A 26891-nucleotide genomic window follows, 5' to 3' on the forward strand; every position below is an offset into this window, starting at 1 on the left:
TCCTGCTCGTGCTTCCTCCCGGTATCCCACTTCCCCACTTACCTGAGGGCTTTGGTCTCCTTCCCCCGGTGAACCTAGTTTAAAGCCCTCCTCACTAGGTTAGCCAGCCTGCTTGCGAAGATGCTCTTCCCTCTCTTCTTTAGGTGGAGCCCGTCTCTGCCTAGCACTCCTTCTTGGAACACCATCCCATGGTCAAAGAATCCAAAGACTTCTCTCCAACACCACCTGCGTAGCCATTCGTTGACTTCCACGATTTGACGGTCTCTACCCAGGCCTTTTCCTTCCACGGGCAGGATGGACGAGAAGACCACTTGCGCCTCAAACTCCTTTATCCTTCTTCCCAGAGCCACAAAGTCCGCAGTGATCCGCTCAAGGTCATTCTTGGCAGTATCATTGGTACCCACGTGGAGAAGCAGAAAGGGATAGCGATCCAAGGGCTTGATGAGTCTCGGCAGTCTCTCCGTCACATCGTGAATCTTAGCTCCTGGCAAGCAGCAGACTTCTGTTTTCCCGGTCGGGGCGGCAGATAGATGACTCAGTCCCCCTGAGGAGAGAGTCCCCGACCACCACCACCTGCCTCCTTCTCTTGGGAGCGGTGGTCGTGGAACCCCCAACCCTAGGATAGTGCATCTCATGCCTTCCAATCGGCGGAGTCTCCTTCTGTTCCCTTCCCTCAGATGTATCATCTAGTCCACTCTCCGCATTAGTACCTGTGGAGAGAACATGCAAACGGTTACTTACCTGTATCTGCGTTGCTAGTACATGGACGCTCCCCTTTCTTCTTCTGCAGGTCACATGCTGCCAAATTTCTTCACCGTCCTCCTGTCCTCGCTGCGCAGCCTGCTGTGAATCTTCAGAACATTGTGCCCGTAGAAGCATATCCTGACATCTGTCCAGGAAATCTTCAGTTTCTCTTATGCAACGCAGGGTCGATACCTGTTGCTCCAGACCTTGAACCTTCTCTTCCAATGTGGAGACCAGCTTGCACTTTGTACAGACAAAGTTGCTTCTGTCCTGTGGAAGACAAACATGGCACATCCAGTGCAGGTCACAACAGCCGAACACCCCCCATCCATATTACCTTCCTTCTACGAGCTCACTCAGCAGTTGGAGTAACTACTCAGAGAAGCCGGCAAGATGTAAGCCTCAGCAGGCTCTCCCCAGGCAAACTCCCTCTGTTAGCCACTCTGCTGTTCACGGCTCAGCTGGTTCGCAGCTGACTGGCTTTTATACAGTCAGGCCCACTCGAGGTTCACCTGGAACAAAGCACTCCCTATTCACACTTTTCAAACCACCAATCAAGCACACTGTCAAACTTGGGGAAGGCGCAAGAAACCCTGCGGTGGGCAGCTGAGGGATAACCTATGCATAAGGAAAGTATCTCCTTCCTAGCTCCTGGTGCCCTGCAGAAACTGTTTATATCTCTTCCAAAACAGAGTCACACCCCCAGTTGGTATAAACTGCCATAGTTCCATGGTCCTTTTGTTTTAACCTGTATTGTTATAGCTCAAGTTCTCTTTATCCGTAGAAATGTCCAATCCCTTTTCTTTGATCTTGTGGCAATTAGTCCTGCAGGGTAGGTGGGCTTTATGCTAAAGTGCTTATTTTCATGGGTTTAAAATTGTCTGCCTTTGTATTTCATTGAATGTCACCTGCCTCTTGTATTATGTGTGAGAAGGCAATTGAAAGCATGGACCACATCTTAATAGAAAAATTGACACTTGGGCCCCACCTCTTCACTGGTTAATGGATTAATGATGTCCCTGTGATGATTACAGCAATTGCTTAGATGGAAAAATTAATGGTAGGGAAGTAGTTGCAGCATTTAATGGTGTCTTAGCAGCTGGAGAAAAGGAGAAGAGCCCTCACCGTGCAGCCAGCCAGCTCTCCAGAAACCACCCGGGGTCACTAGGCCACAGTTTGAGAAACTCCACCCTCTATTTCTGTAAAGAATTGGTGAGACCGCAATTGATTATGGTATCCAGGTCTGATGTTGCCCACACTGCAAACAGGATGTTGACAAACTAGAAAGGGTTCGGAAAAGAGCTGCAAGAACAATTTGAGGTCTGAAAAACCTGCCCCCCCGGGAGAGACTAAAAAACTCAAACTATTTTGTTTATTCAAAGGAAAGTTAAGCGGCAACTTGATCACAGTCTATAAGTACCTACACAGGCAGATTTCTGATAGTAGAGGCTCTTTAGTCTAGCAGACAAAGGCAGAACAACAGCCAATGGGTGGAAGCTGAAGCTAGAGTAATTCAGAGTAGTAGAAATAAAGTGCAAGCTTTTAGGGGTGAGGTTAATTATCCCCTGGAACCACTGGCCAAGGGTATGGTAGATTCTCAATCATTTAAAGTCTTTAAAAGATTAGATGTCTTTCTAAAAAATATGGTGTAGCTCCAACAGAAGTTACAGGCTTGATGCAGGAATTACAGGGTGAAATTCCCTGGCCTTTGTTATGCAGGAAGTCAGACTATGATCTAATGGTCTCTTCTGGCCTTAAAATCTGTGAATACATTAATAGTCTGGGGTAGATTCTCAAGCTTCAGAGCTCCTTGGAAATCTGCAGTCCAAAACTCCCCTGGGCTGGGGTGGTTGTTTTGCTTTAAATTACAGTATATTAAAATCAACACAGCCAATGCTTCAGCTCCACTCTGAGGAATTCGCCATCTTAATGTGGGTCATGGAATGGCCTTTTTCTTGGCAACAAGAGAAATGAAAAATAAAATAGATTAATCCTGGTGGAGACTCCTTTGATGACAAGGAATTAAAGGAAAGGACATTGTTGTGTTACCAGGGCTGGCCTTGGATATTTTAATCTCATTATGACCATGTTCCTGTCCTATCCAGAGCAATTTTACGAGCAATTTTTAATTCCGCAATTGATGCTTGGAGCTCACGGGGGGGCTGTGGCATAGAGAAGAAAGGAGCTTTATTTTTATTGTTGGTATTTCACACACTTTAAATGCCTTTTTTTTTAAGCTTTGGGGCAGATACTTTGCTGCTAATAAATTCTCTAGGTTGTTTGTTATTTCTCTGGATTTACAAGTAGATGGCTATGTATTAGCTCACCCCCCAGTGGCTCTGTGGGTTCTTGTGACAACACTAGGAGGGAACAAATCTGGGTACTGGTTGGACCCTGTCTCTCTCCATGTGATACCGCTGAGCGGGGGATAGGGGGGTCTGGTGGCAGAGTATTAACCCCCCTTCCATAACTGGCCTAGGCTCTGGGACTGTCTCGCCACTCATTGGTCTGACAGAGCCCAGAGTTGTTACCCTGTAAGGGCATGCTGCAAACATCAGTGAGATTTTCAAAGAAGTGCAGGAAAATTAGCCACCCATCTTCACACTGAAATGACGGAAAGATGTGGCCAAATTCCCTGCATGGCTCTTAAAAATCTCAGCTCCCGCCCCATCTTATATTCTTAGGCTTCTGGGCAGGCTGTGGGAGAAGACAGAGGGTGGGCGGGGGGTGACAGAGTGGAGAATGTGGTCCCTGGTGTGCTGTGAGAATGCAGGGGGTGCGGGGAGTGGGGAATGGGGCACCTTTACCTGTGGTTTCATGTCTGGGAAATGAACAGGTGAAAAAACCAACCAGCAGTCATCAGGCCTGGTTTGCTCTCCTCTCGCTCCCCGTGGTATGACACCATGGATTTCAGTGGCGCTCCCCTGCCTGGTAGTGCCCAAAGAGCCATGAGAGTGCCAAAATCTCCTAAGCAGCTTTGATGCCTGACCCCCATTCAGAGCCAGTGGGAAATAGGCACCCAACTCACTCAGGCGCTGTTGAAAATCCCCGTAGACACCAATCTGCATCTTGAGGTCCCTAAATACCTGTGTAAGTCTAGGTCCCAAGTCTAACAAATGAGAGTTGCTGAGTGCTGAGCTCTTTTGTAATTATCTGGCCTCATGGGCAGAGGGACTTGGACCTCTTCAGAGATGCCCAGCCTGCAAACTCTCCCTGCGACAGCTCCTCTGCCCCATCTCCTGCTCTGCCTCTCTTGAGAGGCGAAGGACCCCTTTGACATAGCCTTGCAGCCTGTGCGAGGCTAAGGAGACCCTTCTGCTCTGACGAGATGGGTTACGGACACGTTGTGATGATACAAATGCGCTAAGAATGGTGAAACGCATGGAGGCAGGACATATAAATACCTAAAAGAGATAGAGGAGCTGGGCTTCCTGTCTTTCAACACAGACAAATGAGGAACTGACTCAGAAAGACAGTGAGGCCTGGCTAGAGTCTAGACTGGAATTCATTGTGGCTTCTTAGGGAGCCAGCCTGAGAACAACTGTTCCCAAGGCTGCTGGGATTTGGCCCTATTGAAGGGGTGGGGTGCTCTCCTGCTAAGAAAGATCCCACCCCTACCCCCAAAACTGAGCTTGTTGTTTTGTTAAAAATAAGCACAAACCCAAATATGAAGGTTGGAATTCAAGACTTCAGGGTGTTTTTTTATGGCTGGCAAAGCTTGCACTACCAGAGTTAGCCTTGATGTTTGCAGAAGGAATAAGTCAGGCAGTTAGCCCAGTTTAGTGCTTTGGGGATGCAGTCATGGCCAATAAGAAACACAGGGACTAAAACCAGCATTTATCCTTATTGACAACATTATTACAGGCTTTATCAAATTTTGGCTTTATGGCTTGGGGACACTAGACATAGTTAATCTCCACAGGAAACTTGGTGGTTTCTTTGTGAGCCATTCTGCATGACAGCGGCAGCCTCCTCCGTATTCTGTAATAATGCAGACTTTAATGTTTCAGCTGCTTAGAACAGGAATGCTAATGACCTTTACATTTCCAAGATTCCACGCAATGCAATTTAGGGGATGGAGCTCTGAGGAAAGCTGACCTACTTTCCCTCTGTTTGCAGATCTCAAATGGAGCCACATCTGCTGCAGCAGAGCTGCTTGTGGGTGAGATGACTGACTGTTGATTTTCTGATAGATATGTAGAAAGGGCCAGGAACAAAGCTTGTTAGACTGTCTCGCTGGCATTTCACTGCCTGATGCGGACTCTTTTTCCCCAGCCTATTTTTAAACAGCTCTCTTTGTCTGATCTCGTGTTCTCATACTGCTTCTACTGACAAAAGCAAATTCAGTCAGAGCAATGAGTGACAAGCAGCAGCACAAAAAAGAAAAAAAAAACAACCACACCAAAACACCACAGTGCTGGGGATTGCGGAAAAGCAAGCGCTGGCGGAGGATACTAAGAGCTTTTATATAACAGCTTTGGTGAGGAAGCATGGTCCAGTGGTCAGGTTATAAAGCTGGGAGACCCGAGATCAGTGCCTGCTCTGTTACAGACTTCCTGTGAGACGTTAGGCAAGTCACATAGTTCAGCCCCACAAGCAGTCACTCAGTGCTGTTGCTAGCCCCAGCCTGTAAACTGTTTCCCTGCCTCAGTTGCCCATCTGTGAAATAGGAATAATAGTACTTCCCTTCCCCACAGGGGCGCTGTGAAGATAAATACATGAAAAGTGGTTTCCAAACTTTTTATATCATGCCCCCCCACCCATAATGTAATCTGTCCATGCACCCCTGGGGACCTGGGCTGGGGCGGGGGCTGGGGCTGGAGCAGTGGTCGGGGGTGGGGCTGGAGCCAGAAGCCAGGCCACAGTTAGGGCTGGGGCTGGAGTGGAGCTGGGTGGCATGCGTGCGGTCCCTCCCCACCCTCTGTGAGGGCTGGCCTGGGGCCTGCCACATGCTCCACAGTTTGGGGACCAATGTCTTACTGGGATGTGGCCCCTTTAAGGTGGGAGCATTGGGAATTTTAATTGTCAGGTGCAGCACTTAAGGGGTCAGGGGGCTGAGGCTCATGTGAGTGTCTGTGGAACTATATAAGACAAAGCTCTTACCCTACTCTGGGAAGAGCATGTAAGGGCTGTGTAGAAAAGAGTAGGTGAAAAACTGGAGGAAAATAGTATCCCAGGGTCTTGTGTGAACTTGGGGAGAGGTGGGGCAGCAACAAGGCCCATAGAGAGGTGCTGAAGCCCAGAGACAACGGTGACTGGGGAGCCTGGATACAGAGGTGTGGGAAGGTCACTTCTTATAAACCTATATGACTAAGCTAGGCCCTGGAAGGGGAGACTTTCACTTTAAAAACCCCTTTGTGTGGGGCTCCTTGGCCACAGCAGGGAAGGAAATGGAGGGGCTATCTATACCACAGTTGAAGGTTGGATCGCTTTCTTCCTACTAGCTTTACTCTAGCTACTATGGCTAGAAATCACCCTGAAGATGTGGTGTCAGGGACCCAGCATGGACTAGCAATGTGAAGTCATACCCAGGGTTCTGGGTGGGCTTACACAGCCTGTGTTGGGGTCTGTGCCTCTGTGTCTTTGCTACTGTTTTCAGCTGTGCTAGCTAGATTAAAGTGAGTACAGGTTTGCCTAGTCATGCTCTAATCACTTGTCCAATTGCCCTGCAGACATATCCTGAAACAGGGCTGTGCATCTGGGCAGAAAGGGTACGGTGACCCTGTGACAGAGGGACCAGGGAGACAGCTGAAAGGAGAAGCCTGATTTAACCAGTCTTTCTTTTCCTTGCTGAATGGAGCTTTAGGTCTCTCCTGCTTCCCAGTAGGATGGACTGTGGGACACAACTTGATCTGAGAGCACTAATTAATTACCCAAGCCAGCTGTAATTGGGATCCAGGAGTGAGCAACTCCACTGATGTGCCACTCCTCCCACTGCAGCCCCAATTCCTGGAGGATGGGGGTGTGGGTGGTGTCTGGGGAAGGCAGCTGAGCTCACCTGCATCACTTTCTCTTGCCATTACCAACTCTTCTGCATCATGCTGAGCGAGCCCAGGGCATGCTTTCTCCCTATTCCTAATTACACAATCATCCCATAGTCAACAAAATAATTAGTGTTTATACCAAATACATAATGAGCCTTGAATACAAACAGAGCCGGAACTTAATTTTTTTAATTGCACTTTGCAGTAATCACAGCTAGCTTTAATTTACACCTTTACCCTTTGTTAGCAAATGCACATTCTATCACCATTCTGCACTTGCTCAGCCTGTAGTGAACAGCTCCCGACTCCTGTCCAGGCTGCCTGTGTACGGCTTCGTGAGCCATGGCATTAAGGTGCAGGCTGGGTCCCCAAGGATAACTATAGGCATTTCAACATCCCCAACTGTTATTTTCTGGTCTGGGAATAAAGTCCCTTCCAGCTTTTGAAACAGACCGGAGTTCCTGAAGATGCAAGCGTCATGTACCTTTCCCGGCCTTTCTCCTGGACATTGTGTTTGTGACAGGTTGGATTACAGAAACCCCCTTGGGAACTGCCAACTGATGTGCCAAGACTACTTCTGCCCCTGCTTTCCTAGCCTGGCAGCTTAGAACTTCAGTGCCCTGCCTGGTTTGAGCCAGACCTGCTAGCCTGCTGCGAACTCAGACCCAGGTCTGAACCACGTCCCGTAACTTCTGTAGACTTAACTGAAAGCAACTTACAGAAGTGTTCCTGTCTTTAACACTCAGATGCCCAACTTCCAATGGGGTCCAAACGCCAAATAAATCCGTTTTACCCTGTATAAAGCTTATACAGGGTAAAAACTCATAAATTGTTCGCCCTCTATAACACTGATAGAGAGATATGCATAGCTGTTCTCCCCCCCCCCCCCCGGTATCAATACATACTGTGGGTTAATTAATAAGTAAAAAGTGATTTTATTAAATAGAGAAAGTAGGATTTAAGTGGTTCCAAGTAGTAACAGACAGAACAAAGTGAATTACCAAGCAAAATAAAATAAAACACACAAGTCTAAACCTAATACAGTAATAAAACTGAATACAGACAAAATCTCACCCTCAGAGATGTTTTAATAAGCTTCTATCACAGACTGGATGCCTTCCAGTCTGGGCACAATCCTTTCCCCTGGTACAGCCCTTGTTCCAGCTCAGGTGGTAGCCAGGGGATTTCTCATGGTGGCCACCCCCTTTGTTCTGTTCAACCCATTTATATATCTTTTGCATAAGGTGGGAATCCTTTCTCTCTCTGGGTTCCCACCCCTCCTTCTCAGTGGAAAACACCAGATTAAAGATGGATTCCAGTTCAGGTGACATGATCACATGCCACTGTAAGACCCCAAGCCTTCATCCCTCCCAGCCTGACTCACAGGAAGGCCTGCCTGCAAACAGAGCCATCCACAATCAATTGTCCTGGCTGCTGGGAGCTATCAAGATTCCAAACCACCATTAATGGCCCACACTTTGCATAATTACAATAGGCCATCAGAGTTATATTTCATATTTCTAGTTTTAGAAATAAGAGTGATACATTTATACAAATAGGATGCCTACACTCAGGAGATTATAAGCTTTGTAATGATACTTTACAAGAGACCTTTTGCATGAAGCATATTTTAGTTACATCATATTCACACTCATCAGCATACTTTCATAAAATCATATAGAGTGCAACATCACAGTGTTGTCACTTGCATCCGTGGAAAAGCAGGTGTAGAATGTAGCAAGTGTGACTTGATAGCATTGCCACCTTGTCAATGGCTGCACCTTGTAGAGGGGAAAGGAGAACAGGGCCCTGGGTTTCAGTCCACTTTATACACTGGCAGCATTCACACAGTGTGAAAAGCAGCCCCACAGATGCTATTTCATTTTGTAGGTGGGTTTCTGATCTTCAATTTTTAGACACAAGGGAATCTTTAAGCTCCTTAATTTATTGTGCCTTTTAAAGAAGACAGATTGCTCCTGGCCTGTATTCAGAAATGAATAGAAATAAATAATGTATTGAATGACATTCGCAGAGGGCCAGCACAAGGCATATGGATGGCCTGCATCCGTAGAGTTACACCAGGAATTAATTTGGCCTCTTAAATTGAGACTTTTTACCTATTTTGTAGGGATCCTCTCACTGTTAAGGCTCCAAACTTAATACCAAGACACCATGGTGGGAAAGATAGAGGGAGATTTTGGGTGAAATTCACCCTTTTGCATAGCACAAATATAAGGGATTGTCACAGAGTATGGGGGAGTCAGGGCCCTACATCCCCCACTTTCTGTGATTCACCATGACTCTCAGCCAGCCAGTAAAACAGGTTTATTAGACGACAGGAACACAGTCCAAAACAGAGCTTGTAGATACAGACCATAGGACTCCCTCAGTCAGGTCCATCTTGGGGGGCAGGGAGCCCAGACTCCGATGCTGGGCCTCCCTCTGTTTCCCCAGCCAGCTCCAAACTGAAACCATCTCCAGCCCCTCCTCTCGCCTTTGTTTCTTTCCCGGACAAGGAGACCACCTGATCTCTTTGTTCTCCAACACATTTAGTTGGCACCTTGTGGAGGAGAGGCCCAGGCCATCAGTTGCCAGGAGACAGGGTGTCGGCCATTCTCTGTGCAGACCCCTGCACACGCCTGCCCCTCGAAGGCTCTGCAACAATCACCCTCCCTTATCCCACCACCTAGAGACTTAAGAAATGCATAGGGAAAACTGGGGCACCCACACAGTATTCAGAGAAAATATTAAGAACAGTCCCACTTCGTCACAGGGATATGCACCACTTAGAACCACTCAGGCTCCATTTGGGGATTTTCTCTCTCTTAGGCCCCATTAACACAGTGTCTGAGCTCCTCACAATCTTTAACACATTTACCCTCACAAGGCCCTGCAAGGCAGGACAGTACTATTGTCCTCATTTTACAGCTGGGGAACTGAAGCACAGGGAGACTAAGTGACTTGCCTAAGGTCATGCAGGAAGTCTCACAGAGCAAGGAATTGAACCCCCTCTTAAGTCTTGTGCTGCTCATCTGCACAGGGGTGAATTTCACCCTCATTCCATGTTGCCAACACTTGCAGTTTTATCACAAATCTCCTAATATTAGATGTGTTTCCTAAAGCCCTGTCTCCAGGAATCATGAGATTAGATGAGAATTTGACCTTTCCTTTAAAAAAAGGAAGTTTGTAGCCCATGTGGTTTAAAAGAAAGCTTGAAATTGCAGTTCCCAAAAGGCTGAAACAAAAAGTGATTTTTTTTTTTTTAAATCCCTGATTTAAAAAAAATATCTTATTTGGGGGACGGGAGCTGACTTAGGAATTTTGAACTCTTGAGGTTGGGGATGCTGCTAATAGAGAATCTGTGGTAAAGTATTTGAATAAAGGTTTGATTTAAAGAAAAGCAAATCTATTTTTGTTTTGTTGACTCACCTGGGCAACAGGAGACCTTTAATTTTCCTTCCACATTTTATCTTTTCTCCGAGTAGAGACTTGCACCCAGACAAGGAGATGATAATTTCAAAGCCTGGTAAAAATGTAAAATAGATCAGTCTGCATGTGAAATTAGCAAAACATTTAGAGAATAATTTGTACTGAATATGACAGGAGGCCTATTCAAATGAATTAGGCTCCAGATGCAATCTCATTCTCACATTTTAAATGAATATTCTCATTTATCTTCATGAAATATAAACCTGGCTGTTGAGGTCTGAATTGTAAAAGATAGCAGCCCTTGCTGGTAAGTGCAGGTGTCAGGCTGACTTAAGTTAGTGAGGCTCTTGCAACACTCCTCAGCTTTACTTTTGGGGCTGGCTGACCTGTGTGTTTAGCTCCTGTGTACCTACTCTCAGACCAGGTGGTGTCACAGGCTGGACTGTCCCTTTAAGGACAAGCCTAGGCTAGTAAAATCCTGCTCCAAATCTCAGCTGCTCTTCAGTGACTCCTGATTGAGAGGGCTGCTGGATGTGCTTGAGGTGGGGTACAGAAGGACCTGGGGAGAGTGAAGCAAGAGGAGAAAAAGACTTGGGGTATTGCAGTACTGGTCTGGTGCAGGCTGTTAAGGTATCTGCCTTTGTTTAGGGGTCCCTGTTTCAAAATGGAAGACTGGGGAAGGCTGGTTGGTGGGAGGCTGGTTAGTTTGGACTCTTAACAGCTGCTTGAAGATTTTCAGACTAAACTTTATTTTTCTGTGGAAAATGGTCTTTTTAATACAAATAGAAACTGAATGGTTAAAACTTTCTTGTTTTTTCCATGAGAAATGTGTGGTGTTTTATAAATCCCAAACTTCAACTGAAAACCCAAATGCTCCTGGGGGGAGGGGAGCTGTGGGAAGAGGACATTTGTTTGTTTTTCACAGAAGTTTTCTGGTTTTTTTGCGGGGTGGGGGGTGGGGGGTTCCTACCAAACTCCAGTATTTATTACAAACTTTTCACGGACAGTGTTCACTGTTTTCCAACTAGCGCTGTTCTTTATTGCTTTGGCTACAGGGCATGTGAAGACCATTTGTCAGGGGAAACTGAGATAGTAGCAGTGTCCTGATGATGCAGCTGATGGAAAGGTAAGATGTATCTTCCTTTAATGAACAGGCAAAAGAGGGCCACTTTTACACAGCTTGGGTTACATTATGCACTCCTGTGGTTAAAAATGCTGTTTTCCTACACAAAGAAGCATCAGGATTTTGAGATGACAGGGTGTCAAAGGCAGTGTTTGGGGCACTTTGGATTGCATGGCATGTTTCATAGAAATATCAGCCTCAAGAACTAGAGCTCATCTGAGAGTAGCAAAAGAACGTCACTTATTTTCACTTCAATGTCATAACTTTTTTGGTGGGTGGGAGGGGAGACAAGCTCTATCCAGAGCCAGGGGAACTGGAATTCTGTTTCAGAGTAGCAGCCATGTTAGTCTGTATCCACAAAAAGAAAAGGAGGACTTGTGACATCTTAGAGACCAACAGATTTATTTGAGCATAAGCTTTCGTGAGCTACAGCTCACTTCATCAGATGCATGCAGTGAAAAATACAGTAGGAAGAAATATACACACAGAGAACATGAAAAAAATGGGTGTTGCCATACCAACTCTAACGAGACTAATCAATTAAGGTGGGCTATTATCAGCAGGAGGAAAAAAAACTTTTGTAGTGATAATCAGGATGGCCCATTTCAAACAGTTGACAAGAAGGTTTGAATAACAATAGGGGAAAAATTTAGCATGGGGAAATAGCTTTTACTTTGTGTAATGACCCATCCACTCCCAGTCTTTATTCAAGCCTAATTTAATGGTGTCCAGTGTGCAAATTAATTCTAGTTCTGCAGTTTCTCGTTGGAGTCTGTTTTTGAAGGTTTTTTGGGGGGGAGGAGGGGGGGTTGCAGCTTTTTTCCTAACTCATTGGGTTGAGTTAGGAATCAAATACATTTTGTTTTCACTGAGATGAAGGTTTGTCAACCAGATTCTAAGCCTGTTGCTTGATACTTTTGTTTTAAAAAAGGTTGCATTAACTTGATCTGAATTTAAGGGTTTAAGCCTTTAATCAGATACATTCTGATACTTTTAATTCATTATTTTTTGTCTTCATCCTAATCCCCTCCACGTCACTTGAGCATTTCATTGGGTATAATCTTGTTATGGTTTAACAAAGTGGATTCATATACTTTTAATTTAAAATATTAATTGTGGGGACATAATCCTTCCTTCCCAAGAGGAACTGGGCAGGTGTGAGAGGATCTTGGTACCTTTATCTAGGACCTTGCTGTGTATGGTGATTTGGGTCATGATAATTATGGGTGAGATTCTCCCCAGACAGTGGGACTAAAATGGTTCCTAGGCCTTCTGCTAAACCTTTAGCCCAGCGTGAATATCACCAAGTCAGAGGGAACCGTTGTTCCTGCAGCTCAGGGAGATTGTTTGTTTGTTTTTGTTTTTTCCTCCCCCAAAGGAAGGGCCACTCCCAGAAGCAAAAACCCCTTGCTTTGCACCACAGTCCCCTTTCTCATCTGAGCTTGTCTTGCCAATGTCATCTGCTCTAGATCTCACTCCCATTGTCTGTGGTGCGTGTTTGTATTAACTGTTGGCGTGTCTACACTGGAGGTTAGTGAGTGGCAAGCCAGGGTGTTGAATCTACAGTTCACTAGCTTGCTGAGCGGTCTTTTTCCATGGGGACACCGCTACAGCACACTAAAAGTTCTGTATTGTGCAGTAGCAGTGTCCACACAGTGAGTTAGTGTGCTGTAGGTTCAAGCCCAGACTTGCCGTGCACTACCTCGCTGTGTAGACAAGCGCTGAGATCAGGGCCCTGTTGTGCCTGGGGCTGCACAGACGCGGTTTCTGTCCCCAAGAGCTCATAACCTTAACTAGACAAAGGGCGTGAGGGGAAAGGACTTGCTCAAGGTCACGCAGCAGTTCAGGAGCAAAGCTGGGAGTAAGTCCAGCCCTTGAGTCCCAATCCTGGATCCAGTCCCCTGGACCACACTGCCTCTCTCTGCAGTAGAGGTCCTGTTCATGGGACCATCTAGCGGATGAGAGAGGCCAGCCTCGCATTTGCTGATGTGCAGTTCTAACTAGCCTACGCAGACCCATCTCCTCATGTCCATGCTGCCACTGTAAGTGGCTCTGTGGCAGCTGAGATCTCTCCAAGGGTCCTGGTGATTGAGATATTTCAGTGGATGGCTCGGCAGGAGCACCCCTCTGGAGTCCGATAATGAAAGGTTAACAGCTTTGAGCACCAGCGAGTACATTTATTAAAAGGGGCTTGATTTGTGCCTCCCACTAATATCCTGTAAAACAAACAATAAAAAGCACTTCTGATTCCAGCTGTTTGGCAAGGAATACACACGTTGTGTTCGGAGGGGCATTTCTGGGCTGATTTTTATCCCACTCCAAACCACAGAAAACTTGGCAATCGGAGCTCTATCTCAACTGCTGATCAGCATGTGGCTGGGGTATTTATGGTGGTGATTGTTATCCAAAACTGGGCCATCTAGTAAGGTTAGGGAGGACTAATGACCCACCAGAGTTTGGCAGAAAGCAGCACATTTATTATACTGATAGCTAAGCTCAAAAGAAAGGGTGTGGGTGTGTCACTCCCACACTCCTGCTCCCAGGACAGGCACAGCACTGGAGATGTCAGGATCCTTCAAAATAAGTGTTTCACAGTGCAACAATGGATGGTGTGATGAAGGTAAGTCTTCCCGAGGCACAATGGAATGCAATGCGGCGAACCACTGGCCAGGCAATCCGGGTGAGGGGCCTTCACGGGAGGCACAAGCTTGTGAGTGCACTCCTGAGCACATGGCCCCTTCCCCTTGTACGGACCAGCTCCTCGTGGCCTGCGACTAGAGATGACTTGGCTGCGTCTGGTTGGTCACACTCCACCTCAGGTAGTGTCCATGCATTGGGTGTGTGATCGCTGCCTGATTAGAGTCCCAGACACCTTGTCTACCTTAAAAAGAAAAGGAGGACTTGTGGCATCTTAGAGACTAACAAATTTATTTGAGCATAAGCTCACTTCATCGGATGCATTCAGTGGAAAATACAGTGGGGAGATTTATATACACAGAGAACATGAAACAATGGGTGTTACCATACACACTGTAACGAGAGTGATCAGGTAAGGTGAGCTATTACCAGCGGGGGGGGGGCTTTTGTAGTGATAATCAAGGTGGGCCATTTCCAGCAGTTGACAAGAACAGTATGGGGGGAAATAAACATGGGGAAATAGTTTTACTTTGTGTAATGACACATCCACTCCCAGTCTTTATTCAAGCCTAAGTTAATTGTATCCAGTTAACAAATTAATTCCAATTCAGCAGTCTCTCGTTGGAGTCTGTTTTTGAAGGTTTTTTTTGTTGAAGAATTGCCACTTTTAGGTCTGTAATCGAGTGACCAAAGAGATTGAAGTGTTCTCCGACTGGTTTTTGAACGTTATAATTCTTGACGTCTGATTTGTGTCCATTTATTCTTTTACGTAGAGACTGTCCAGTTTGGCCAATGTACATGGCAGAGGGGCATTGCTGGCACATGATGGCATAGATCACATTGGTAGATGTGCAGGTGAACGAGCCTCTGATAGTGTGGCTGATGTGATTAGGCCCTGTGATGATGTCCCCTGAATAGATATGTGGACACAGTTGGCAACGGGCTTTGTTGCAAGGGTAGGTTCCTGGGTTAGTGGTTCTGTTGTGTGGTTGCTAGTGAGTATTTGCTTCAGGTTGGGGGGCTGTCTGTAGGCAAGGACTGGCCTGTCTCCCAAGATCTGTGAGAGTGATGGGTCGTCCTTCAGGATAGGTTGTAGATCCTTGATGGTGCATTGGAGAGGTTTTAGTTGGGGGCTGAAGGTGATGGCTAGTGGCGTTCTGTTATTTTCTTTGTTAGGCCTGTCCTGTAGTAGGTGACTTCTGGGAACTCTTCTGGCTCTGTCAATCTGTTTCTTCACTTCCGCAGGTGGGTACTGTTGTTGTAAGAATGCTTGATAGAGATCTTGTAGGTGTTTGTCTCTGTCTGAGGGATTGGAGCAAATGCGGTTGTATCGTAGAGCTTGGCTGTAGACAATGGATCATGTGGTATGGTCTGGATGAAAGCTGGAGGCATGTAGGTAGGCATAGCGGTCAGTAGGTTTCCAGTATAGGGTGGTGTTTATGTGACCATTGCTTATTAACACTGTAGTGTCCAGGAAGTGGATCTCTTGTGTGGACTGGTCCCGGCTGAGGTTGATGGTGGGATGGAAATTGTTGAAATCATGGTGGAATTCCTCAAGGGCTTTTTTTTCCATGGGTCCAGATGATGAAGATGTCATCAATGTAGCGCAAGTAGAGTAGGGGCATTAGGGGACGAGAGCTGAGGAAGCGTTGTTCTAAGTCAGCCATAAAAATGTTGGCATACTGTGGGGCCATGCGGGTACCCATAGCAGTGCCGCTGATTTGAAGGTATACATTGTCCCCAAATGTAAAATAGTTATGGATGAGGACAAAATCACAAAGTTCAGCCACCAGGTTTGCTGTGACATTATCAGGAAGACTGTTCCTGACGGCTTGTAGTCCATCTTTGTGTGGAATATTGGTGTAGAGGGCTTCTACATCCATAGTGGCCAGGATGGTGTTTTCAGGAAGATCACTGATGGATTGTAGTTTCCTCAGGAAGTCAGTGCTGTCTCGAAGATAGCTGGGAGTGCTGGTAGCGTAGGGCCTGAGGAGGGAGTCTACATAGCCAGACAATCCTGCTGTCAGGGTGCCAATGCCTGAGATGATGAGGCGCCCAGGATTTCCAGGTTTATGGATCTTGGGTAGCAGATAGAATACCCCTGGTTGGGGTTCCAGGGGTGTGTCTGTGCGGACTTGTTCTTCTGCTTTTTCAGGGAGTTTCTTGAGCAAATGGTGTAGTTTCTTTTGGTAACCCTCAGTGGGATCAGAGGGTAATACCTTGGAGCTCTTCTGATCTCGCTGTTTAAACAGCCCATGCATCCTACAAGCATTCCAGGAGGGAGCGGGAGGTGGAAAGCCACTTCACAGGTATTCAAAGAGGGAGAGGAGCCAAGGGGTAGGGGGTGTAACAGACTTTTTGAGCATACAGATCACTGCTGCTCCTACAACAGTGATTTGTTGTGTTTTTGTCTCTTTTTAAACCAGGTGAGTGGTGAGTCAGGGAGAGTGAATTGTTCCCTGTCTCTTCCCCCCCCCCCCCTTTATTCCTGTGCGATTACAGTTCCAATTTTAAATTCTTGGGAAACATCATACTACGTCCCACATAATCCCACTTCTGGTACCATCCATTTTCTGTGGCTTTCAGCCTGCGGGAGGCTGAGTGGTGCTTATTGCTGCTGTTCCCTGTTACACACTTAACTCTGTGGTTTTGGTAGCTTGAGACCTGGTCTCTCCTTAGCCCCTGGAACTGGCATACAAATAGGTTATAGGAAGAGATCCGACTCTTGTGTAGTGGTGCAGCTCTTTGCAATGACTTGTGCTGTTGGCTGGGGACAGTATACACTCCAGAGACCGTATGGGTGTGCTTGAGTGCTGAAGGGAAAGAGGCTGTGGGAGGAGTTGGTTTTATTACTTGTATTCTATTAGCACTGAAGACCATTGTGCTGGATGCTGCACAGATGCACCATGGGAGACAGCCCACTGCCCTGAAGAGCTTACAGTCTGAATAGACATGGCAGGTGAAGGTGGGAGGGGAAACGGGGGAAGTTACTTGCTCAAGTCACACAGCAGATCAGTGGCTGAGCTGGGGATAGAATGCAGGTCTCCTGATCATCTGTATATTGCACTATCTACTAGCTAGTCCACATTAGCACTGAGTTTGCAGGCGCTGGAGTTTCTTGCTGCTGAAGGCACTGATTCTGTGAATGCTGACACTTGTGGTGGTCAAGCTGTTTGGAACTGGGAGTTCTGCTGATGCTGTTTTGCTAAGAAGTTTAATACTGGATTAACTCCGGACATGCCTCCCTCACCTCCCCCCCTCACCCACATGGAAATATGGAGTTTGGCTTAATGCTAAATCACATAAATTAATTAACTACCCCGTCTCCAATTGCTGTTTGATCAACCTGTGCCTATTTACCCCATCAGCCGCGGAACTGCTGTCATTTTACTCCGGATGACTCAGCTGCTAAAGAGGTATTATGCATATCCTTGCCATTAATGTCATTTTCAAAGCAAGTGTCATTATGGCTTCTGTATGATTAAAGTCTGATCTGATTTCACATATCCTTCATTTGGCTGTCATTTTGCCGGGATCTCTGAAGTGAGCGAGTCAGTCTGCAAAAGCTTTGCTAACAAACAAACAAAGAGATCCTGTGGAATTGTCTGCCACTTTCTCCTGATTTAATTCCTTTTATGTCAGGTGTGGGCAGCACATCATTATATTTCTGTGCTGCTCACATTCATTCTCCCTCTCTCTGTCGTTACGGGAATCAGTAAAAGCAGGTTTCTTAACGCTGCATAATATTTTCTTTTCAAAAAGTAATTAAACAAACAATGGCCCTATGTGGGCACCTGTGTATCTCAGAGCCAAACTGGCCCAGGGCTGCAACAACAGGGGTGTTGGCAGCCTGCCGTGCATTGGCAGAGCTGCTGGGGGACTGTTGGTTGAGATGGAGGGGCAGCGGTGGCAGCAGGGGAAGGGGAGCACGGGACTGGGCAGGCTGCTGTGAACAGGCAGAGCTGCATGTGTAGCCAGACTAGAATATCTGGCTGTGTGCTGGTCCATTGGCAAAGCTGGATGGGGAAGCTTGCTCAGCGCTTGCTCATGGCTCAACGGGCCTGGCTCAGCTCAGTCCTGTCTTCTTCTGGGCACCTCAAATACATCATTCATCCATTTTAGAAAGCTTCTGCCCTACTCCTGTAAATGGACCAATGAACCCCCTGAGGCACCAGACTGACCCAAATGAGAATTTGCTTTCAGGTCTGTGAAGATCGAATGGCCACCATTTGCTTTCCTGTGTCAGTTCTGGAGCATCAGCAGATTCTAGAGCAACTGGCTACTCCTGAGCGGCTCAATCTGCTGGTGGCTCTGAGACGCATTAAAGGAGCTAAGCCGCCTTGTGCATTGCAGAAGCCAGGGGCTAACTACTGTATACTTTGAGGACAGAGGAGTGGCCTCCTTCAGGGTGTTGCTTTGGGGCCTATACCCAGCAGGTGGATTACAAATAGTGGCACTGTGGGATGTAGGATTCCTAGTGCCGTGTGTGTAGATGTCCTAAACCTGGAAACTCACTGTGGGCTTTTGAAAGGGGCAAGAGGAGATGGGTCTTGTCCCTGTCCAGTTAAGACCTGTGTAAATTTAGGGCACTGTACATGTTTTATTGCAATAAAATTGTATTCAGGTAACTAGATGTCTATTAGCAGATGAGTCATGCCACTTATTCTTGATAGTGGACGTTCTCCGACAATGACAGCAACTAGCAGCATTATGCTGAAGAGATTTTTGTCGATGCAGTTGCCATGGCTGTGAGGTGGTGTTTGTTCATTATAATGGCTACTGAAAGACCAGGTAATGGGCACTTCACTGCTAACAACTTAGCAGGAATTACTTATCGCTGGGGGCTGGAGGCAAAAGATTTTACCGGCAGAAAGAACAATTATCAAAGCGTGAAATGTGGCTTGCTGTTTTCTTCAGGTGCTTGCTGTACATGTGTATTTAGTAGCGCAGGTGTCATTGTTTATAACTCCATGACTTGCCTCTTAAACTTCTCTGATTACACACACGCTTATACACCCTCCCCCAACGTCCCTAGAATTTTGTGTCCAGGAGAAATTGGAAGCCATGAATAGAGTTAAAGAAACCAAGGGCAGTCTCTCCCCCAATAACTAGCTCACTGTCCAAGTGTATTTTTCTAATGTGTAAATAGCTGTAAAATTTTCCTTCCTACAGTGAACTGTTATAAAATGAATTCACGGTTTTCTTTTGTTTCATTAGCTTTTCTACAGTCATTTACACAGTGCAAAGTGTGTGTAAAACACTCTGTACTAATGCAGATCATTACACAACTTGCAGGCTGGCTGGCTCAGTCCTGCCCATGCCCTATTTAAAGCACCAAGCACTTGTGGTGTATAATGCTGGTGCTGGTTCATTCATTTTAATACAAATCGAGTCCCTCTGAAGCTACCCATTGCTTACAAATGTCTCAGAAATGCCTCGCCTACCCTGGCCCCTAACATGAGTTAAATCTCACTGCATCAGTTTTTGGGGGGAGAGATGGGCTGGCTCAACCAGACAGCTTTATGTAGTTGTTTTAAACTGCTTGTATAACTGCTCTAATAACTAATAAGACACCCCTTTCATTATAGTGGAAAATACACCAGGGAGCCACTGGCTTATTAAGCAAAAAAGTAGCTATCTAATCCTTTAAACAGGAGAGAAAAGGAACTAAAGATACAAGTTACCTGCCAAGCAGAAACGATGTGGCTTTTGCTGCATCATGATGGAGTGAGAACTGAAAGGGATATTTTTAGTTAGACTAAGTGATCTATTTATTCTGGCCTCTCCAAACTCTTGGTGACTCTGACCTCTTTCTTTTTTGCTTTCTGCCTTCTTAGCTGATTGCTAGGATTTCCCCAAACTTGTAGACTAAATGACTAATGAGGGAGGCTGGATATCTCCTGCTGAAAGGGAGCCCCTTTTTAGGATCAAGGATAGTTTGTGTGAGTATAACTAAGGCTATGATTTTGGCATGGGTAATTTTATTAAAAGTCAGGGAGAGGATGCGAGCAGTAAACAATAAATCATGGATTTATTAAAGCTGAAGCGTGAGCCCCACCGCCTAGGGCTGAAGCCGAAGCCTGAGCTCACCACCCAGGACTGAATTAAGAACATAAAAACGGCCATACTGGGTCAGACCAAAGGTCCATCCAGCCCAGTATCCTGTCTACCGACAGTGGCCAGTGCCAGGTGCCCCAGAGGGAGTGAACCTAACAGGTAATGATCCAGTGATCTCTCTCCTGCCATCCATCTCCACCCTCTGACAAACAGAGGCTAGGGACACCATTCCTTACCCGTCCTGGCTAGTAGCCGTTAATGGACTTAACTGAATTTATCCAGTTCTCTTTTAAACCCTGTTACAGTCCTAGCCTTCACAACCTCCTCATTTTGTTGGAATTTTCAAGAAGTCATGGAGGTTTCGTAAAATCATGGAATCCGTGACCCCTGTGACAGATTCGTAGCCTTAAGCATAACAAACACTCAGTGAATTTAATGAAAGGAAGGGTGGTCTTGTTAAGGCACCGGGCCAGGAGTGCTACCCTAATATGCAGAGTAAAGGCTCTGACTGGACAGTCCCAGGGTCTGAAACCTTTGCTTCACCTTGTTTGCCTGGGGATGAAATTTTAATCCTGGGTGAACTTCATCCCTTGTAGCAGGGGGCCAGCACGAGGCCTAGACATCATTTTAAGGCCTCAAAATATGCTTCAAGTAATAGAATCATAGAAGTGTGGGACTGGAAGGGACCTCAAGATGTCTTCTAGTCCAGTTGCCTGCACTCATGGCAGGACTACAGAATGGCATTCTATCACTATAATTTGTTCTATGGTAGTATATAAGGACTCCAGTCCTAGCACTGAAGGGCTCTTTAAGCTACCGGAGAAAGGTATAGCAAGAACTAATGGCTGGAAGCTGAAGCCAGACACATTCAGTTGGAAATAAGGCATAAAACAAGTGAAGGTGATTGAACCATTGGTACACACTAGCAAAGAAAATGGAGGGTGCTCCATCTGTTTGTCTTTCTGAACTGTTGGGCTCAGTGCAGGGGTACCTGGATGAAATATAAGGCCTGAGACATACAGGAGGTTAGACTAGATGGTCTAATGGTCCCTTCTGGCCTTAAATTCTATGAAACAACAGACAGATGCACCAGCTGGCTAAGAGGAGCACAGGAAAACAACATTCTAGTGAGGCTTCAGAGAAGAGAGACTAGAAAAACCTAGGGCCTAGGGAAAAAAAACTCGTACAAAGAGACTTTGAAAAGTCTGGGATTGTTTACCAGAGCAAGCAAGCATGATGGACACATATATAAAATACAGACCGGCCCAGAGAAGGCCGATTGAGAGCTTCTGTTCTCCCTGGTTTACTACACAAGAACAAGAAAATGTTCATTGAAACAGGTGGCAAGTCCACAACGGATAAAAGGCACAATTGGTCTGTAGAACTGTCTGCCACATGATGTTACTGAGGCTGAGAGTTTAGTAAGAGTCAAAAAGGGATTGGACACCTGTGTGGATAATAGAATATCTAAAATTGTTGTTAATGACAAAAAATTCTGGCGGAGAATATCAAACCTCATGCTTCAGAGCTCAAGTCTCTAACTACTAGATAATGGAATAGATGGGGCTTGGGTCTGATCCAGTCTGGCAATTTCTGTGGTCCTAACTTGAATTCTAAATGGTTCATATGTAGATTCTCTCCTACTGGGTGTTGGCAAGTCTGTTTCTGCTTTTCATAACTCCTCCTCGCGCTGTCTCCAGTTCAAATGGACTTTGCGGCTGGCATGTTGGGATTTAACACCTGGTGTGTTCTCCTCCCACCCACTTCTCCTATTTCCATAAATCTCGATTAGCAAAGTGAGCGGCATGGGAGAGACTTGGAATAACAGTCTCTGACATTGCAGCTCTTTGTGAGCAAGGGAATACCATTCACTTTGAGTAATGTTCCCGTGCCATCTCCCCAGCCTATCATTTCCTGCTGTAAAGCACTAAGCCTGAGTAATTCTCTGCTCTGGTGAGTCTGGGAGTCACCTGTGCTGCAACCTTGGAGTCTGTGGTTCAAGCAAGGGAGGCTAGAGATTAGTGGAGAAGAGACACTGCTTTCCTGGCTTGAGTTGGGCCAGAATTTTATGGCTTCTATTTAAAGAAAGGGAATGAAGAGGAAGAAGTAAGAATTGGAATGGAGGAGAGGCAGTATGATCCAATATTCAGAGAAGGGGGTCTGGGAGTCAGAACTCCTGGGTTTTATCCTCTGCCAGGGGAAGGGAGTGGGGTCTAATTGTTAAAGTGGAGATTGGGGGAGGCTGAGGTCAGGGCTCCTGGGTTCTGTCCCCCTACTCTGTTATCTTTGGCAGCAAGGCTTAATTTATGTTGGGATCCTTGGATTAAAGGTGCTGTGATGGATACAGTGGTGGTGCTGCTGCAGTGCACAATCATTTGGCTCCCGGGGGAAGGGGGGGAAGAGATGCATCATGTAAACTGAGGAGTTAAAAATAGACCATGTACAAAAGGGCTTATCTGACATGATGTCATCATGTTAACAAATGCTGTGGGCTAAGCTCTTCTCTGGAGTATTGGAATAATCCCTGCCCTGGATTTGCCTTTTTAGGGTATTAGCTTCAGTGTTAACTCCCGGCATATCGTGCTAGACAGCATCTCTGGGTCATGCAGAGAAGGGACTGGAAGGGACCTCGTGATGGCAATGCTACTCCCCATTCCGGCAGGAGCCCCTGGCACAGGCTGGGGGTCAGATCAGAGGGGGAGCAGCAGAGAGGCCTGGATGCTAAAATTCTTACCTTGTCCTGAACTGCTCCTGTCTGGGTGTCATTTTATTATATCATGCTGAAACATGGTGCTGTTTGTCCACCATAAGAGATGTTAAGGCTGAGAGCTTGTATCCATGGAGCCTGCTCAGTATCTGGAGCATGTTTTATGATGAGATTACTGGTTCTGTGGATGAAGGGAAAGCAGTGGATGTATTGTTTCTTGACTTTAGCAAAGCTTTTGACACGGTCTCCCACAGTATTCTTGTCAGCAAGTTAAAGAAGTATGGGCTGGATGAATGCACTATAAGGTGGGTAGAAAGCTGGCTAGATTGTCGGGCTCAACGGGTAGTGATAAATGGCTCCATGTCTAGTTGGCAGCCGGTGTCAAGTGGAGTGCCCCAGGGGTCGGTCCTGGGGCCGGTTTTGTTCAATATCTTCATAAATGATCTGGAGGATGGTGTGGATTGCACTCTCAGCAAATTTGCAGATGATACTAAACTGGGAGGAGTGGTAGATACGCTGGAGGGGAGGGATAGGATACAGAAGGACCTAGACAAATTGGAGGATTGGGCCAAAAGAAATCTGATGAGGTTCAATAAGGATAAGTGCAGGGTCCTGCACTTAGGATGGAAGAATCCAATGCACCGCTACAGACTAGGGACCGAATGGCTAGGCAGCAGTTCTGCGGAAAAGGACCTAGGGGTGACAGTGGACGAGAAGCTGGATATGAGTCAACAGTGTGCCCTTGTTGCCAAGAAGGCCAATGGCATTTTGGGATGTATAAGTAGGGGCATAGCCAGCAGATCGAGGGATGTGATCGTTCCCCTCTATTCGACACTGGTGAGGCCTCATCTGGAGTACTGTGTCCAGTTTTGGGCCCCACACTACAAGAAGGATGTGGATAAATTGGAGAGAGTCCAGCGAAGGGCAACAAAAATGATTAGGGGTCTAGAGCACATGACTTATGAGGAGAGGCTGAGGGAGCTGGGATTGTTTAGTCTGCAGAAGAGAAGAATGAGGGGGGATTTGATAGCTGCTTTCAACTACCTGAAAGGGGGTTCCAAAGAGGATGGCTCTAGACTGTTCTCAATGGTAGCAGATGACAGAACGAGGAGTAATGGTCTCAAGTTGCAATGGGGGAGGTTTAGATTGGATATTAGGAAAAACTTTTTCACTAAGAGGGTGGTGAAACACTGGAATGCGTTACCTAGGGAGGTGGTAGAATCTCCTTCCTTAGAGGTTTTTAAGGTCAGGCTTGACAAAGCCCTGGCTGGGATGATTTAACTGGGAATTGGTCCTGCTTCGAGCAGGGGGTTGGACTAGATGACCTTCTGGGGTCCCTTCCAACCCTGATATTCTATGATTCATGTGCCATAGTCTCCATAGATTTCAGAGTAGCAGCCGTGTTAGTCTGTATTCGCAAAAAGAACAGGAGTACTTGTGGCCCCTTAGAGACTAACCAATTTATTTGAGCATAAGCTTTCGTGAGCTACAGCTCACTTCATCGGATGTAGCTGTAGCTCACGAAAGCTTATGCTCAAATAAATTGGTTAGTCTCTAAGGGGCCACAAGTACTCCTAGTCTCCATAGAGTAATGGCTAAGGGATGCCGCTGTACAGTCCTCCTTTGTTCCCTGTTGTCCCATGCAAGTGATTCTGCCCCCTTCCAGACCAGCCTGTGCCCAAGAGGGGGGCAGCGTAGAGGATCTCAGGCACTAGGTCACGCTCGTTCCCAGAGCTGGAAATAGAACCTGGGAGTCCTGACTCCCAGCCTTCCCTTCTCTAACCACTAGACTCTACTCCTCACCTACAGCTGGGGATAGGACTCGGAAGGTTCCCATGATGTTTAATTCTGTAGCCGTCAAGCAGATATTGGGGGGACGGGGGAGGAAATAATGCCAACATTCCTCTGTAGGCACAAGTACCCAAGAGCCTGGCAACATCTTCCTTCTCTGTCTGTTTTAGTGAAAATTCAATTTACGGTAAATAGTCTACCTTTTTGTAAATGCATTTTCAACCTGTGGGGCTTGTTTTAGCAAGCGGTTCAAAAGAAGGGTCTCTTCTGAAGTGCAGCATTTCTTAATCCCTGAAAAAGGAGGTGACCGCATCTGGCTCTGGGAAGAATGAATTCTGAACAGACGTGCTGCCTTGCGGCAGACAGATTTTTATCTCTCATTGAGTTAAAAAACCTTACTGCTAATGGGCAAAGGTTAAAATATCTTTGAACCATATTCATGGACATGCTGGCAACTTGAGTCCCTGGAATCTGGCTTGATAGATTTGAAGTTAACATTGTCTATTAAGAGACCAGAGTAAACATGTTCTGCACAAAAGCCTTTGTGGTCAGAAGGCCTTGCAGAATGTACCGAGCTGAATTTTGGAGCTTGGATGGGGAATTCAGGATGTCTCTGTGACACAGGCAGACCAGGTGCCAGCTCATGCCCCAGGTCCCCTTGCCTCAATTGAATACTGACAGCTACGTAGCTGAAATGAGTCTGGCTCCGCTGTGTGCATTTAATATTTTAAAATAGGTGTTGAGACTGTACTGAACGCTTGTGAGTTGCTACCTGCATGATAACATCTGTATTCCACATTCTAAGGTAACATTTGAGCATTTGCATTGTGAGCCTCTGTAACGGTAAATCTCCAGACAGGAGAGAGCAATCAACTAGTGTGAAATGCTGGTCTCCAGTGGAAGGTGTCATGTCCTGCCTGACAAGGAAGGCCTGTAGATACCAGACAAACTAGAGTGGAGTATTAAAGAGGACAACAGACTTTGCTTACTCTCCTCCCCCTTCCCCCCCCCCCCCCCACCGCACACACACATGAAGGCAAGTCTTGCAAGTGAATTGCCCTATCAGAGCAGAAGGGGAATAAAAAACACCCTGACAAGGAGGAACTGGATCTCATTGCAGCTGGGACTCTGGGGGGCAGGCATACTGGGCATAAGCAACAGATCCCCTGAGCTTAGCCTGGGTTAGCCCCAAAGGACATACCGAGCTGGTTTACTATAGAAGCTTTTCGTACTTTTTGAAACTTAAGATTGGAACTCATTTGTGTGTATCTATGTTTACTTGCTTTAACCTTGTAAATAACTGTTTCCTTTTCCAATATAACAAACTGTCTAAAGATTTGTTATAGGACTGGGTACAAGCATTGTCTTCGATATGAGATCTAAGTGCAATTGGCCTAGGGTAAGTGACTGGCCCTTTGGGACAGGGATTGATCTGAATATTGCTGTGATGCTTGGCCTAAGGGACCATCTATCACAAAGGCAGGCTTGCTTAGGTGACATGATACATTGACGTATCCAAGGAGACTGTCTGACTCCATGTTGAGGCTGTTATAGCACCTAAGGCGTTTACACTTGATGATTAGTTGTTGAGATCTAAGTATAGAACTCACAGCTAATTTGGGGTGTTTGCCCTGTTTCCTAACAGTCTGCCCTGAGAGTGGTACCTGTGCTCTTGAGCCACGACAGGAGAGCTTGACAGGCTTTCCCTACCTGTGTTTAGCTCAAATTTCTATACAAATTCTGGGTTTGGTGGGTATATCATGGGATTCATAGAGCTTGGTTCTGCTGTTATTTCTTCTGCCACTTACCACCCGGTGGAGTTCAAGGATGTGGGTGGGTGGGTGTGGGTGTCTGTTTAGCCCTGAATGAATGGCAACTGACTGTTTTGTGGATGGCTTATATAAGACTTTGGCCTTGATTCTGTCCTTGCTTACATTTGGTGTAAACTGGGAATAACTCTGTAGAGTAACACGTGTATAAAACCTGAGACCAGAATTGGCCCCTTATGAAAACACGGGGCTAGATCCTTGGCTGCTGCAAATTAGCATCTATTTACTTTTTGGTGGCATTTATGACAGCTGAGCTTCCCGCCCAGGTTTAATATACAAATGTTCAGGCTTTCAAAAAAAACCCTCAAAGTTCTTTGGTGGGTGGAAGATACAGATCAAGACAGTTATTGATTCTGACATAAATATATTTAACAGCTAAGTGTGTATTGCAGTGACATTTCCCAGGGTCAGTGTGGAGTCATAAGCCAGTCAATGCTTCTGATCTGCACTTAGAAACATATTAGAATAGCAGTGTTGATCGAATTCCCTCCATTACCTCCTGGAAGAGAGGCTTAATTGGAGAGTGCTGCCTGCCTCCCTCCCCCTGCGGTAATGTTAGAAGTGGACTTCATCATCTTCTCTAAAGGGCT

At 46.2% G+C, this 26891-nt stretch overlaps 1 protein-coding gene across 3 annotated transcripts in view; it reads left to right on the forward strand.

Annotated features, from left to right (window-relative positions):
* LOC141976200 (angiogenin-2-like) overlaps nt 1-26891 on the forward strand; it is a 312479-nt gene that overhangs the window by 47654 nt on the left and 237934 nt on the right. For all 3 annotated transcript variants that reach the window (XR_012636087.1, XR_012636085.1, XR_012636086.1), the window contains one exon: nt 11213-11283. The gene's annotated coding sequence lies outside the window, so the exon portion shown is untranslated. The remainder of the gene's footprint in view (nt 1-11212; nt 11284-26891) is intronic.

This window comes from Natator depressus, chromosome 23, assembly GCF_965152275.1.
Source record: "Natator depressus isolate rNatDep1 chromosome 23, rNatDep2.hap1, whole genome shotgun sequence".
In the NCBI taxonomy this organism is placed as follows: domain Eukaryota; kingdom Metazoa; phylum Chordata; order Testudines; family Cheloniidae; genus Natator; species Natator depressus.